At 41.3% G+C, this 15,061-nt stretch overlaps 1 protein-coding gene across 2 annotated transcripts in view; it reads right to left on the reverse strand.

Moving 5' to 3' along the window:
* LOC135216908 (protein B4-like) overlaps nt 1–13,983 on the reverse strand; it is a 160,268-nt gene extending 146,285 nt beyond the window's left edge. Inside the window, exon 1 of one of the 2 annotated variants that reach the window (XM_064252452.1) lies at nt 13,831–13,983. The gene's annotated coding sequence lies outside the window, so the exon portion shown is untranslated. Of the gene's footprint in view, nt 1–13,412; nt 13,478–13,830 lie in introns of those variants that run through there. The other variant, XM_064252453.1, reaches the window with a different exon arrangement.
* Nucleotides 13,984–15,061: the final 1,078 nt, after the last annotated feature.

The raw sequence follows: 15,061 nt of genomic DNA on the forward strand, positions 1-15,061 counted from the left end.
CCTACTATACAGCACAGTCTCTCGGGAAATCTTGTCCTCTCTAGTGAGAGCAGCAACGGTCAGCCTAGCATACCCAATGAAAGGCTGAGTCAGTCCAGGAGGATAGAACTCTAAGTCCTCAATTCTTCGAGTTCCACACTCCGGGATAGAGATCATGCCGTCCTTGAAGGGGGCATAAGCGGCCACTCTCCATGGGTTATCCATGGAGAAGGCTGGTAGGGATTCGTAGGGAGGTAACTGCAAAATGCCAGTACCTGCTACGGGGGAGCTTGGCTGAGGAACCTGACTAAGTCCAGCAAAACGGTCCTCTTGCTCTCTAACTCTGTTAGAGAGATCCTGAATGGATTGGCCAGACTGGTTGATGGTGTTTGACAGCTGCGCAAACATCTGTTCAAACTTAGACCGAGGCGGTCATCCTCGAGCCAACCATCTCTCCCACTTGCTGCATCACAACTGCCGAAAAGGTGGTGGATCAAAGGAGTCGGTCCCGCCACCCCAACAGGAGTTACCGGAGTGGATCCGGTGGATGCCGGAGAAGAAGGCGTTGGCTCGGCTCTAGCGCGAGCCTTCTCCTTAGAAGCCTTGCTTCTAGAGCTCTTAGAGTAAGAAGAGCTCGGCTTTGCCTTCACCGCGTCAGCGTAGGAAGTCGTAGACTTCTTAGCTGAAGAAGACGACGACTTCTTAGAAGTCGTCTTATGGAGAGTCTTCTGTTCTCTCTGTCCCTTCACCTTCGGGGGTACAGAAAGAGCGGGAGAGCGGGCAGGGATCTCAGATCCCGTAAAGCCTTGGAAAGAGGCAGAAGAAAGGACAGGGGAAGAAGATCCAGGAGCGCCCAAGGAAAGACCTTGGGCGCCCGACACACCTACCTCAACCAACAAATCCTCTGCCCCTACCGCCATAGGCTCGATGTTCAGGTCCAGGTTAGCCACATCTGGGACCGGCTCCTGCGTGGAGACGGACCCGAACGCCTGCTGCACCTCCTGCTGGATCGAAGCTATGAGAGGGGCTGCCGAGATGGGGTCAACATAGCCGGTCGACTTGCCACCGGGGAAGATCTGAACGGCCAGCTTCTTGTCCAGAATGTACGGCTGGCCCTTGGCGGCGTTCTTCCCGAAGCCGCCCACCCAAGCCTTCAGGGTTGCCAAGGCGACTTCCTTCACGGCAGCAACCTGAAAGAGAAGGCGAAATGAAGCTTCTAGCGGCGGAGACAGGGTTGAACAAAGCTTAAAACTAAGTGTTATTAGTGATAGGACCAAGAAGTCTAAGAGTAGACTTACCCCACCCAACAGCTGACTAACAAGGTCGTAGCAGATGGTGCAAGCTTCTGGGTGCCAGACGATCAGTCCATTGTGGGTGGTGGCACACGGGGCGTGAGTCCTACACTCCTCATGGGCGCAGGGGTCGTAGAGTGTTGCGTTGCAACCCGGGACCTGACAGTTGGTAGCCTGTAAGTGGAGAGATACATAAGTATCAGGTGCACACTTACAGCCTAACAATTGCTCCGCTGCATGCCGGAGCGTGAAAGTTAGATTAAACCAGAGCCCCGCCATAATACGTGTGGTAACTAGGCGGTTGGAGTTTGTCTAAGGCTACGCCGGAGACAGGAAAAAGATTCCAACCAGGAGTGGTAAGGAGCCATGAAACCACGACGGAGAACGATGGAGATGGCACACATAAATAAATTAAAACTAAAATTCATCGTGATATTAGGGTATATCCGTATATATAACGAAGTACAAAATTTTCCGTCTACTAGAGTGCCCGGGTAAGGAGCGAGTTCTCCTCCGGTAGCGGAAAAAAAAGGATATAGTAGGCAAGCAACAGACCACTAGTAATGTCCACCCCGCCCGCTGGCGGAGCCAGACGAACCTATAACCAAAGGGGCCCCCGGCTTCATCGGAGGCTCCGTTCATTACAGTAGGGGAAGGGTGGGACTGAAGCAATAGGTGGGGGGTCCCGGCGTAACACGGCGGGAGAGAGAGAGAGGGGGGGTGGCCTACCCCTCCTCGTCCCTACAGCTACCCGCTCAGTGACCCGGTACCCGAGACAAGTGGTCGCCCTGTACCCCAGCTGGGAGGGAGCTCCTGGCCTCCTCAGAGGGAGAGGGAGGAAGGCTCCTGTGGTTGTCATGGCAACCAAGGAGTCTCCCAGACCCCTCCCTATACCTGGTAGGGAGGGAAGGGGAAGGGTAAGGTGCTATGGGACACGTGATCGCAGGTGGCCTAAGCCGCGATAGCAACACAACAATGGAGGGGCCACGTGAACCAGACTGTACAACACATGGTACATGCACCTAGGCTAGCCTAACACCCTAAATAACACTGATAATACATCGTAAAGGGGGAAAAGACACTTTTAGTAAAAGAGAAAGAAGCCCAGGAGGAGGCAAGCTGTTCCGAAGAACAGTTGACTACTCGGAGCCAGCGGTAGCCGATGTAGAGCAAGAGCCGGGATGCTGGGCCAGAAACACGGTATAGCCCTAAATACCAAACTAAGAGAAATGGTAAAAGGGCTGTCCTAGGTATAAAAACGATGTAATAAACGATGAACGTAATATAGTAAGCCCATAAGTATAAGATGTCCCAGTATGGGAGACCGGGAAATCTTAACACGAGGTGGCACGCAGCCGCCACGAGTCAACGGGGAGACCGTATATGACCTATTAAGAAGGAAAATACTGGTCCCTGGAAGACTAAAAAACAGTAAAATACTACTTATGAGGCACTTAACTTAGCCGATGCGATAGCTGCACGTTCCATCATAATGACGAGGTAAAATTACAAAACACAACACGAGAGGAAAAAGCACTCAAGCGCTGCGAATCTAATGATTAAGGATGACCGCTAGGGGCGCTGCTGTCCGTGGCGTCGGTAGTAGTAGTAGTAGCGGCCGCATCACCCTTTAGTATCAGCTCTCTCTGGTGGGGATTTTATGTTGGAAGGTCTAAATGGTGAATGACTCGTGGTACTGATCCCACTCGCCTATATTCACATACCGACACTTCTTTTATAGAGTGAGCGAGTCAGTTTTACTGACATTTTCTTAATTTTGTTTTTCTCTGGTAATTTTAGATTAACTTTACCTAGAAATAATGATCTTAAGGATATTTCATAGGCCGACACAAGCTAAGTCCAGAAAAAGATAACGTAAAGCTCGCATTATGATAAAAAAAGTGAAAATAACGAATGGAATCCCTGGATTTTTATGCAATCTATTAACGAAAAAAATAATTTAGTTCACAATGAGACTTTAATATTAAAGTCATATTTAGACTTGAAAACACATAACGAAAAATGATTTTGTTCCATGTAAGTAAATAATCTAGATGCTAACTAGGCACAAGAGCATTCGCTGAAAATCTAGTTAAATACGACTAAATAAACTCTTATTCACCATCAGCTGATTTCCAAACCAAAACACTGACCGCTACGTTAGTATATTAAAATAATAAAATATGAGGATACATACAATATTATTAGATACAGCTTGGTAATCTTTTAACTTAAGAAAACATCATGGAAAAGCTGCATATTTATTCAGTTTGTATTTTATAATTATATGATATTACTTAAAATTCTTGTTCAGTAGGTAAAACTACATAGAAAAACCGCAACAGCCATAGTCTAGGTTGCCGAGGATAAGAAATTTGGATCTACCTAAAAATCTATAAGTTAGTCAAAACCAAATTTCAGTAGTACGTATTATTCTACTCTCAATACTCAAAATTGGAATTATACCGTTCTCTTGATTCCTTAATATGGTTAGTAAAAAAAATAAATAAAATCTTAAAAATCACATTTACTGTTGTCGACATGCTTTTCAACTAATATTGTAACCCCCCTGGACCAATACTTTAATATTTTTTCCACAATCTTTTTCTTCTTTATCTTGGAATATTTTTTCCACAATCAAAAGTGAACTTCTATCACCAGAACTACACATCTCTCACTCCTTAATGGAATGGCCGAGAATCGAACCCGCGACCACCGTGGTGAGAAGCAAACACCAAACCAACCACGCCACTGAGGCGCTTATAGTCCATGTGGAGTTATTCTCTAGAATTACCAAACCCTGGAATGCAAATATGGACCAGGTTGAATAATTTACCTAAATTCTATGGGACACAGAAGCCTGTAATGATCTCACCTCACAAAGCAAGGCTGTAGTGGCACATACCCATTTCCAAAATAAATTAACATTTCTGCCAAAATAAAAAATTTTAAGGGTAGATCTAGGGTACTTATCGGTAATTCTAAGCCCGCATTCCGCGGTACAGTAGGCTATGGCAGTTGACGTTTCCCTATGTTATTTTACCTGCTGAACAGGAATTTAAAGTAATATTTATTCGGTCGACTGTAATTAAAGTGTAATTTACCTTTGAAAACAACATGAAGGTACAAGGGGTGCGATGTACCAATGTACAGAGTTCAAAGGTAAATAACAGATTAGTTACAGTCGACTGGCAAAATATTACCTTAAACTCTTGTAAAGTAAGTGAAATAACATAGGAAAATGTCAACTGCCATAGTCTACTTCAACTGAACAATCTTCGAAGCTTTGGTTCGGGGCCAAGAAACTTAAACAAACCGCCATATTTGAATGCTAGTAGGGGGTGTGGGATACGTAACCAACAGGGAGCCTTATGTCCTTTGAGGGAGGGGGGGGGGGGGGGTACAGGGAGAGGAAGGCACAGGTACGAGTTGGTAAAGCCACGCTAGCATATGATGTGAAATAACAATTCCCAATATATATCACCAACATCTAGAGCACTAAACCTTAGGAACACCAAAACAATTGATGTAACTAATTAATGTACATAAAAGATTTAGAACTTTACCTTAAATGTTACATAAACACCTTCCTTTGTAAGTCAAGCCTACATTTGTCGACACGAGGGCAAAAGCCCGGTTTTCTCAAAAGGCTGTGATTTTGACTGTACATTACCAACCTTTCATACTACCCAGAGTAATGGACTGAAAAGTCCTTATAACTAAGGAAACTGTTAACAAGAACTGGGTTGAGTCGAGTCGCGTTGGTAATGGGCCTGGAGGAGTGGGAGGTGCCAGGGAATGATTCGGCCATCATAGTCTGTTGATTACTGAAATTAAATACACAGCCCGGCAAGCATTTTCAGGAGAAAATGGAGGGGGGGGGGGGGGGGGAGTTGCATGAAACAGGGTAGGGAGGATGGGGCTGGGTAAATATTTGTTTAAAGAAAAACATGAACGCGTGTATATATTATACTACATATACAGGGTTTTACACATCTGGTACTTAAGTATATATTATCAAGTACAAGTCAGGAGGCCATTTTAGTGAATAATGAATGAAATATCAATTGTCAAGGATCAGATTGGCCAGTTAAGGGGGTAATTGAACTTGACAAGAAATACTGAGAACAATTGTAAAAATTGTGTAACCTGACTGGTGGTGCTCTGCCTCCCATACCCTCCCTTAAAGTAAGCTAAAGCAAGAGTAACTTATAAGTTAGGATACTAACCTAACCTAATCTAACCTACCTAGTAAAACGTGTTACCGTAACCCCCTTAGGGAAGGCAATCTTAGAAGTGTAACATGTAGGTTAGGATACTAACCTAACCTAGTAGAACATGTTAACCCCCATTACATAAAGGCAGTCTTAGAGGTGTTAACATATAGGTTAGGATACTAACCTAACCAACCTAACCTAACAGAACATGTTACCTGACCGGGAGCGTACCCCCCTTACACAAAGTCTTAGAAGTGTAACATAGGTTAGGATACTAACCTATCCAACCTAACCTATACTCTTGTTTTTTTTCATCTGTCCATCCGCCTATGGTGTTTTTGTATGGTAACACTGCGTCCGGGCTTTAGATAGTTACATTCAGCTTACGTTCAACGATTATAATAATATCCTATTTCGAATATTAACGGTGTAATTCGCATACAGTAAATTATTAAAACACTTTTCAGTTGCAAATGTACACCCAGATATCCTTTTATTTAGCTAAAACTTACACATAGCGTAACTTTCTAAAGCCGGGGACGCAGTGTTACCATACAAAAACACCACAGGCGGATGGACAGATAAAAAAAACAGTATAGAACATGTTACCTGTCTGGGGGGGGGGGGGGGGGGCGGCTCCACCCCTCCCATAACCCCCCCCCCTTACATAAAGACAGTCTTAAAAGTGTAATATATAGGTTAGGATACTAACCTAACCAACCTAACCTAACCGAACAGAACATGTTACCTGACCGACAACCCCCTTACATAAAGACCCTAACCTAACCGAACAGAACATGTTACCTGACCGACAACCCCCTTACATAAAGACAATCTTATAAGTGTAACATATAGGTTAGGATACTAACCTAACCTAGTAAAACAGGTTATCTGCGTACCCCCCCTTACGTAAAAACAATCTAAGAAGTGTAACACATAAGTTAGGGGATCACCTGAAGAAAAGCGACCCCAACACTTGCTGGGGTCGCTTATCTTCAGGTGGAAAATATTGGGGTCGCTTTTCTTAAGGTGAGGAATTAACAGGGGTTACAGTAAGGCCGTGGCGGAACGGCCCTTCGCACCATATCCGCATATTTAAAGATTCTTGGCAAGCTCGGTATGTTCTGGCAAGAGGTAACATTGCGCTATGCACACTAGCCACAGGGGTTACAGTAGGTTTGATTATTTTTGTACTAAAATTGCAAGATATGCTTTTAATTAACTATTGATCGTTTGTCTGAATTTCTGTTTTTAACAAATACTTAATAAAGTAGTTTTTAAGGGGGCCGGCCGGCTAATGCCAGTTTTCAAGGACAGGACTTCGATATTCATACCACTTAATAAGGCGACTTGGGATATCTCCAAACCGCATACGATTTTCGCCTCTGACCTTCGGTTTTGTGACGCCAGGGCGGTTTATCCCGAAAATAACCATTTTTCAAATTCGATCTCCTCCCTTGATATTTAATATTAAGACCTGTGATTTTTTTGCTAGAAATGAACTTTTCAATATGGTAAAAAAATAAAATCCTATAAAAAAAATTAAAAAAAATTGGAAAAAAGGGCTCTATTTGATTGTTCTATAATGTCTTTCAGTGTTCTATACCAAATTCCAATGTTATAGCTTTAAAACCAAGTAAGATAGATTGATTTTGAAGGTCAATAAGTATAGTAGTTTTGAGATACAGGCGTTCAAAGTTTTCCTTCGTATCTCTATAAAGACAATGTTAATAAATAATGATTATTATGAATGTATATTTTTTTGTGTATTAAAAACAAAAACTATTTTATTTATCATAATTTAATCATAAATGATGATCCCTGGGGCACTGCTTGAGGCAAGATGGGGCACTCCTTCCTACGCAACTCTCTCTCCCCCCTTCACTAACTCGCCTTATTACAGCGAATTATCTTCTTCTGTATGTTAGCGAGATGTTTTTCTTGTATTTTCCTCTTTGGCATGATGAAATTCTTGCCGAAACAAAGATAAACAAACGTAAATGCAAGAGAATGTCGGAGGTGAAACACTGTGTACTCTCTTTAAACAAAGACAATTTAATAAATCATGATTATTATGAATAATAATCAATTTCATATTCCATTTTGGGTATTAAAAAACCAAAACTTTGTTATTTACCATAAATGAAGATCTCTTCGCTCAAAGATCGTAGCCTTGGCCACAGTGCGACCCTCCCCTCTCTTCACTAACTACGCGTATACGTATTATGATATTCTGTAATAATACTAGAGCGATTTTTCTTCGTCTGTAAGTTAGAGAGATGTTTTCCTTGTCTTTCCCTCATTGGCATGATGAAATTCTTGCCGAAACATAAACATACGTAAAAACAAGCAAATGTCAGAGGTAAAACTCGAACGTGTAGACTACTTGACGTTTGTGCTCACTCTGAACTTGGACTTGGTAGCCGACTGAACTGAAGTCTCCCTTCTCGACTCGGGGAATGTCAACAGATGCCATTTCTCCCAATTCCTTTGACAATAATTATCAAAAATTAACGATAATAGAAGAAATATTGCATTTTCTTGTACGGATCAATGGTTTAGGGTTATTGAGTTACGTTAACTAATTACCCTGTAACCATGAAAGTAAGTGGAATATTGGCGAAATATTTCGTATACGTATTCTCAATTGCCATATGAAGCTCCTTGAATTTTTTCATGACTGCATTTTTCACTCTAAACCATCATATATAGGGGTTCCGGCCGGCCCCCTTAATGAATATATATCTATTTTTTCTCCTTTTTTCTATAATGTTATGAGCTAAAGTGGGTCACCTGAAGATTGGAGACACCAACAAACAGGGGTCATTTATCTTCAGGTGGAAAATATTGGGGTCGCTTTTCTTCAGGAGGAAAATATTGGGGGTCGCTTTTCTTCAGGAGAGGTATTAGGGGTTGCTAATCTTCAGGTGATCCAAGTTAGGATACTATCCTAACCAACCTAACCTAGTAGAACATGTTACCTTACCGGGGGGGGGGGGGGGGGGGGGGGGGGGGGTGGGGGGGGGGGGGGGGGGGGGGGGGGGGGGGGGGGGGGGGGATGTTACCTGACTGGGGGACCTCTGCCCCCCCATCCCCCCCTTACACAAAAACAGTCTTAGAAGTGTAACACACAGGTTAGGATTCTTACCTAACCTAGTAAAATGTATGACCAAGATTGGGGGGGGGGGGGGGGGGGGGATCCCATACCCCACTTGAGAAAGATGATATAATATGAAAGTAAATATAATAAGTCAAATGTTATCCAAGAAATTGTTATGGATCAGTACGGCAAGTAAAGGTAAATACAGTATAGAAAAAAGGGAGAAAAAATGCATGTGTAATTTGGAATGTCTAAAATGTAAAAATGTAATGCCATCAATTTTCGAGTCATTGACAGAAAGGTCTCGAAACGTCCTAAAACCTCCTCCTAGTCCCACCCCTCAGGAGACTTTCAAGGGAATACCCTCAATTGTAAAGTAATACTGTAAGATATATAGGGCAACTTTATGAAGTGAGAACAAGTCAGTGCACATATACAATACTATGATATACAGAACTGAAATAAAAACTTGAAATATTATACAATTACAAAACAAATGAGGAAAAAGAATATATGCAACATGCATGAATCCCCCCTAAAACCACCTGTTGCAATGTATGGTTAATAATGCAACATGATTGGTTAGATACGTGTACCCCCCACCAAAACCCCCATCATTTATCTCCTTAGGAAGTGTGTGCGCGAAACAAAAGCTCCCTTATAACACGGCGCATGTGTAGTAGGATTCCGCGTCATAATAGGAGTAGTAATCAGTGGATCTGGGGTATGTAACGGCTCCATTATCGGTTTATTTATCGCTTTATTTCAGGGTAGATCCAAGCCCTTATTCCGCGGCGAACTAGAATATGCCAGTTGACGTTTTTCTATAGTTTTACCTCCTGAACAAGAGTTTAAGATAATATTTTTTCGGCCAGCTGTAATTACTGTGTAATTTACCTTTGAACTCTATCCTATGGTAAGGGGGACCAATGGGAATGCGGGGTTCTGGGTGGGGTAAAACACTTGGGAGAGTTATTCCGTTCAACTGTATCCTACGGTAAGGGGGACCAATGGGAATGTGGGGTTTTGGGTGGGGGTAAAACACTTGGGGGAAGGTTTTTTAGTGTTATTGTGTTATTTCCTCTTATTTATGACATTTGAAACACGAAATACTAGCTTAAATAAAGCAATAAACAAACCAATAATGGAGCAGTTACATAGCCAAAATCCACTTATTGCTTCTCCTATTACGACGCCGAATCCTACTACGCATGCACCAATCCTACTGCGCATGCACAGAGATATAAATATAAGGGAGCTTTTAGCTCAGACACAAACTTCCTAAGGAGATAAATGATGGGTGTTTTGTAGGGGGTTACATGTGTTTAACCAATCATGATGCATTATTAACCCTACGTTGCGATAGGAGGTTTATGGGGAGGATTCATGCATTGCTACATATACAGTATTCCTTTTCCTAATTTGTTTTGTAATTGTGTAATATTATTCCAAGCTTCTATTTCTGTTCCGTTTATCATAGTATTGTTTAATATGTGCACTGACTTGTTCTTACTTCATAATGTTGCCTTATATCTCTTACAATAATACGTTACAATTGAGGGCAGGCCACTGAAAGTCTCCTGTGGGGTGGGACTAGAAGGCGGCTTTAAGACGTTTCGAGACCTTTCTGTCAATGACGTGAAATTGATAGTATTAAATTTTTTTAAATTGATGGTATTACATCTTTTCATTTTTACAGACATTCCAATTCACACATGGATTTTTCTCCCTTCTTTTTTCTATATTCACCTCTACGTGCTTGTCTAACCCATAATTATTTCTTGTTCTATTAGGTTAGGTAGGTTAGGTTACGAACCTAACCTCTATGTTACACTTTAAGATTACCTTCCTTTGAGAGGAGGTACGGGGGGCAGAGGCCCCCCCCCCAATCAGGCAACATGTTCTACTAGGTTAGGTTAGGTTATGATCCTAACCTATATGTTGCACTTCTAAGATTTCCTCGGCTTGGTCAACGCGGAATCAGAGAAATTTATTTCTGGTGATAGAAGTTCATTTCTCGATATAGTGTGGTTCGGATCCCACAATAAGCTGTAGGTCCCGTTGCTAGGTAACCAATTGGTTCCTAGCCACGTAAAAATATCTAATCCTTCGGGCCAGCCCTAGGAGAGCTGTTAATCAGCTCAGTGGTCTGGTAAAACTAAGATATACTTAACTTATTTTTCTAAGATTTCCTTCCTTTAAGGGGGGTTATGGGGGGGCCGAGCCCACCCAGTCAGGTAACACATACTACTAGGTTAGGGTAGGTTTGGTTGGTTCGGTTATGATCCTAACCTATATGTTGCACTTCTAAGATTTCCTTCCTTTAAGGGGGGTTATGGGGGGGGGCCGAGCCTACCCAGTCAGGTAACACATACCACCAGGTTAGGGTAAGTTTGATTACTATCCTAACCTATATGTTACACTTCCAAGATTGCCTTCCTTTAAGGAGGGCTATGGGGATGGGGGGAGCCCACTGGTTAGGTTACACAATTTTTACAATTGTCCTCAACATTTCTTATGTTCAATCGCCCCATGAACTGGCCACTCTGATCCTTGAAACTTGATAATATTCTATTCATTATTCACTAAAATGGTCTTAGACTTGTACTTGATAATTTATACTTAAGTACCAGATGTGTAAATACCAGATGTAAAAAACCGTGTAGAGATATATAATACATATTTTCCTGTATGTATGGATTATTAGCTCTTATGTAAAATGTGTGTCCCTACTGTAAGGTTTCATTGCAATATTTTTTACTTTAATAATAATACACAATAACTTTGGTTTCATTAACATAAAAGAAGCTATGTTTGTATGATTTCACTCAACATTTGTCAAGTTCGATTACCCCCAAACAGCCCTCCCTCATTTCCTACATAGTCCACCCATTACAATACAGTGTTCATGTTTTTTTTTTCCCAAACGTGAATATTTAACCCCCATCCCATCCTCCCTACTGTTTTGTGGTCTCCAGCCAACACCCCTCCTTCCTCCTGACAAATTTGCCAGTGTCTCCCTTCACTTATCAACCAGCCAGATGGCAGAAGCACTCCCAGGCACCTCCACCTCCTCCGGGCCTCATTACTAACTAGACTCTGCCCCGTACCAAGTTACCATTTCGTTAGTTATAAGGACATTTCAACCCATTACTTGGGGAAGTATGAAAGGTTGGTAATATACTGTCAAGATCACAGCAGTGGCGTACTTTAAAATCCACTTCCACTACCCCAAGACGAGGCTCCATGCCTTCTTGAAAGCGGCTGCTGGACTCTATCCTCCAGCCCTTTAAGGTAGGGTTCCTAATCTTTATGTACTTGGTTATATTGTGTTTTAGTGTTCCAAAGGTTTAGTGCTTTTGATGTCGGTGATATTTACTAGGAATTATTTACCACCATATCCCAGCGTGGCTTTACCAACTCGTACCTCTGCCTTCCTCTTACGGTACCCCACCCCCCAACCCCTTTACTGGACATAAGGCTCCCTGTTAGTTACATATCCCACACTCCCTACCAGCATTCAAATATGGCGGTTTAAGTTTCATGGCCCCGAACCAACACTTCGAAGATCGTTCAGTTGAAGTAGGCTATGGCAATTGATGTTTTCCCAAGTTATTTTGCTTGCTTTCCAAGAGTTTAAGGTGATATTTTCCCAGTCGACTAACTAATCTGGGTAGATCTAGGGTACCTATCCGCGGCGGCCCAGACTATGGCAGTTGCGGTTTTTCTATGCAGTTTTACCTACTGAACAAGAATTTTAAGTAATATTTATTCGAACTACCACCTAATTAATCCACAGGGGCTCGTACTAAACACGGCGAAATACATTGGACGCCCCAATCCCTAGTGGATGTCGTATCAGTGGTTAAGTTTCCTGCAGAGTATTCTAAAGAATAGTTCCGCACGGACTGCAAGGACCGTAACTGCGGATACGACATCCAGTAGGGATTGGGGCGTCCAACGTATTTCGTCGTGCTTAGTACTGGCCCCTGGGGGTTAATATTACAGTCGTCCGAATAAATATTACTTTAAACTTTTGTTCAGTAAGTAAAATAACATAGGAAAACGTCAATTGCCATAGTCTAGTCCACCGCGGATTGCTTCTGTAGAAATACCCTAATCTGTTATTTACCTTTGAACTCCATACTTGGTATATCGTACCCCCTGTACTGTCATGTAGTTTTCAGAGGTAAATTACAGTTAATTACAGTTGACCAAATAAATATTACTTTAAATTCTTGTTCAGCATGTAAATTAACATACGAAAACGTCAACTGCGATAGTCTACTGTACCACGGAATGCATTCCCATCGGTCCCCCTTACTGTAGGATAGAGTTCAAAGGTAAATTACAGCTTAATTACAGCCGCCCCAAAAGATGTCACTTGAAATTCTTGTTCAGGAGGTAAAACTGTATGGAAAACGTCACCTGGCATAGTCTAGCCTAGTTCGCCGCAGTACAATGGCTTAGATCTACCTAATTAGGTATCCGCGGCGACCTAGACTATGGCAGTTGCAGTTTTTCTATGCCATTTCATCTACTGAACAAGAATTTTAAGTAATATTTAATTGGACGACTGTAATTAACGGCCCAGGGTCCAGTACTAAACACGAAATACATTGGACACCCCAATCCCTAGTGGATGTCGTATCCGCGGTTACGTTCCTTGCAGTCCGTGCGGACTGCTTCTGTAGAAATACCATTTTAAGTTTTGGAATGGATGCTAAAATTGTGAGCGTTATTCATCCGGCCCTATGGGTACGGGGAAATTAAAATACCTATAGTTATTGGAATGGCTTAAGGTAAAATTTTTCAAAATGTCACCTGAAAATTCTCCATTCTGCAGAAGTTAAGTCTTCATACTGTGCCCATCCTTATCAAATAAAAATGTCTTTAACCAACGGCAGGGTAGCCTAAGAGTGATGGCGCAGGCAAAACAATGCCTGGTCCACTAGGTAGGTAGTAGGTACTAGAGACCAGTCATTATGATGTTCTGGCAATCAATTCAGGTTTTTATTGAAAACCTACTAAAATTATCCTCAAGCCCCCTTAATATTAGTATTCAATACGAAAATACACCTGAAATTCACCACATAAGTATTGCTACCAATATTGGACAGTGAAGGTTTCAAGTAGAACTTTCACAGCTAGCTTGTACCCAACTGTGCTGGGGAGTCAAATTTCAATGAGGGATTCAATCATTCAAGTAAAAATCTACAATATTATTATGGAGCTTACTCACCTTAATTCACAGCACGGCCGACTTCACTAATGAATAATTACCAATACGCTAACAAGCGTTCGGTGGAGTTTTCAAGTACTAACAATCCGTATGGAACCTTTAGCTGTTTTAAATGTGTAGGGGACGAAGGATTCTAAAAGTTGTGGTGAACACTGTTACCAAGTAAAATTACATGTTAGGGAAATTTGTCCCTATATAGAGTGTAAAAAAATCCCTACGCTTCCAAAGGTTCACAGCAAGAAATCCCTAAGTTTTCCTTGAACGTCAGGCTGTATGGTGTTATACATATGGCATTAATAAAGAAATAAAGAAAGAACAAACTAAAGAGTTTTACTTGAATATTGATAAAAAACACCCACTGAAAAATTAATTTATCAGAACGAAAAGCTCATAAGAAGGAATTTCAGCAACATACGTACACTGTGAATATACTTGATACTTTTGAATTGATTGCAGCACATTAGAAAAATAAAATACAGTACTTCGATATTAGATGTTTTCTGAATTTGAAAAAGTTAAATGAAAATATAAGGAAGCCACTAAGTAAAATGACTCTTCCATTCATTAGTTATAATGCGGTTAACTGAAAAAAGATATTAAATCATTTAACTACTCTACTTGACTCAATTATTTATTAAATGTACAACCGTTCTCACTAAGTAAGGACTATCTACATACATATAATCAAGAGTTCTTGTGAGCGTTATGGCTGAAGTCTTTCAGGCATCGTTTAAGGGACCAAGGATTCTAAAAGTTGTAGTGACCAGTGTTGCCAAGCCAAATTTACATCTGGAAGCATTTTTTCCCTATATGAAGTGTAAAAAATTCCTATGCTTCAAAAGGTTTTCAGCAAGAAGTTCTTATGCTCTCCTTAAGGAAAACACAAAGAGTAGGCTGTATACTGTTATATAGATATATCGTTACTAATAAAGAAAAAACTATGGGGTTATAACTGAATACTGTACAATAATAGTAAAAAAAAAAATCATTCGTCAGAACATAAAACTCACAATCAGGAATTTCAGCAACATATACTGTGAATACCGGATACTTTGAATTGATTGCAATAGATCAGTAAAACGAAGGAAAATAAAATAAACAGAAAGCCAAGTAAAATAATATTTCCATTCATTAGTTGTAGTGAGGTTAACTGAAGTAAGATGGCATACTATTTATGTACTAAAATTTACTCAAATATTAATGGAAAAATTTAGGCGTTTTCTCAAAGTTA

Source organism: Macrobrachium nipponense, chromosome 6, assembly GCF_015104395.2.
Source record: "Macrobrachium nipponense isolate FS-2020 chromosome 6, ASM1510439v2, whole genome shotgun sequence".
Classification (NCBI taxonomy): domain Eukaryota; kingdom Metazoa; phylum Arthropoda; class Malacostraca; order Decapoda; family Palaemonidae; genus Macrobrachium; species Macrobrachium nipponense.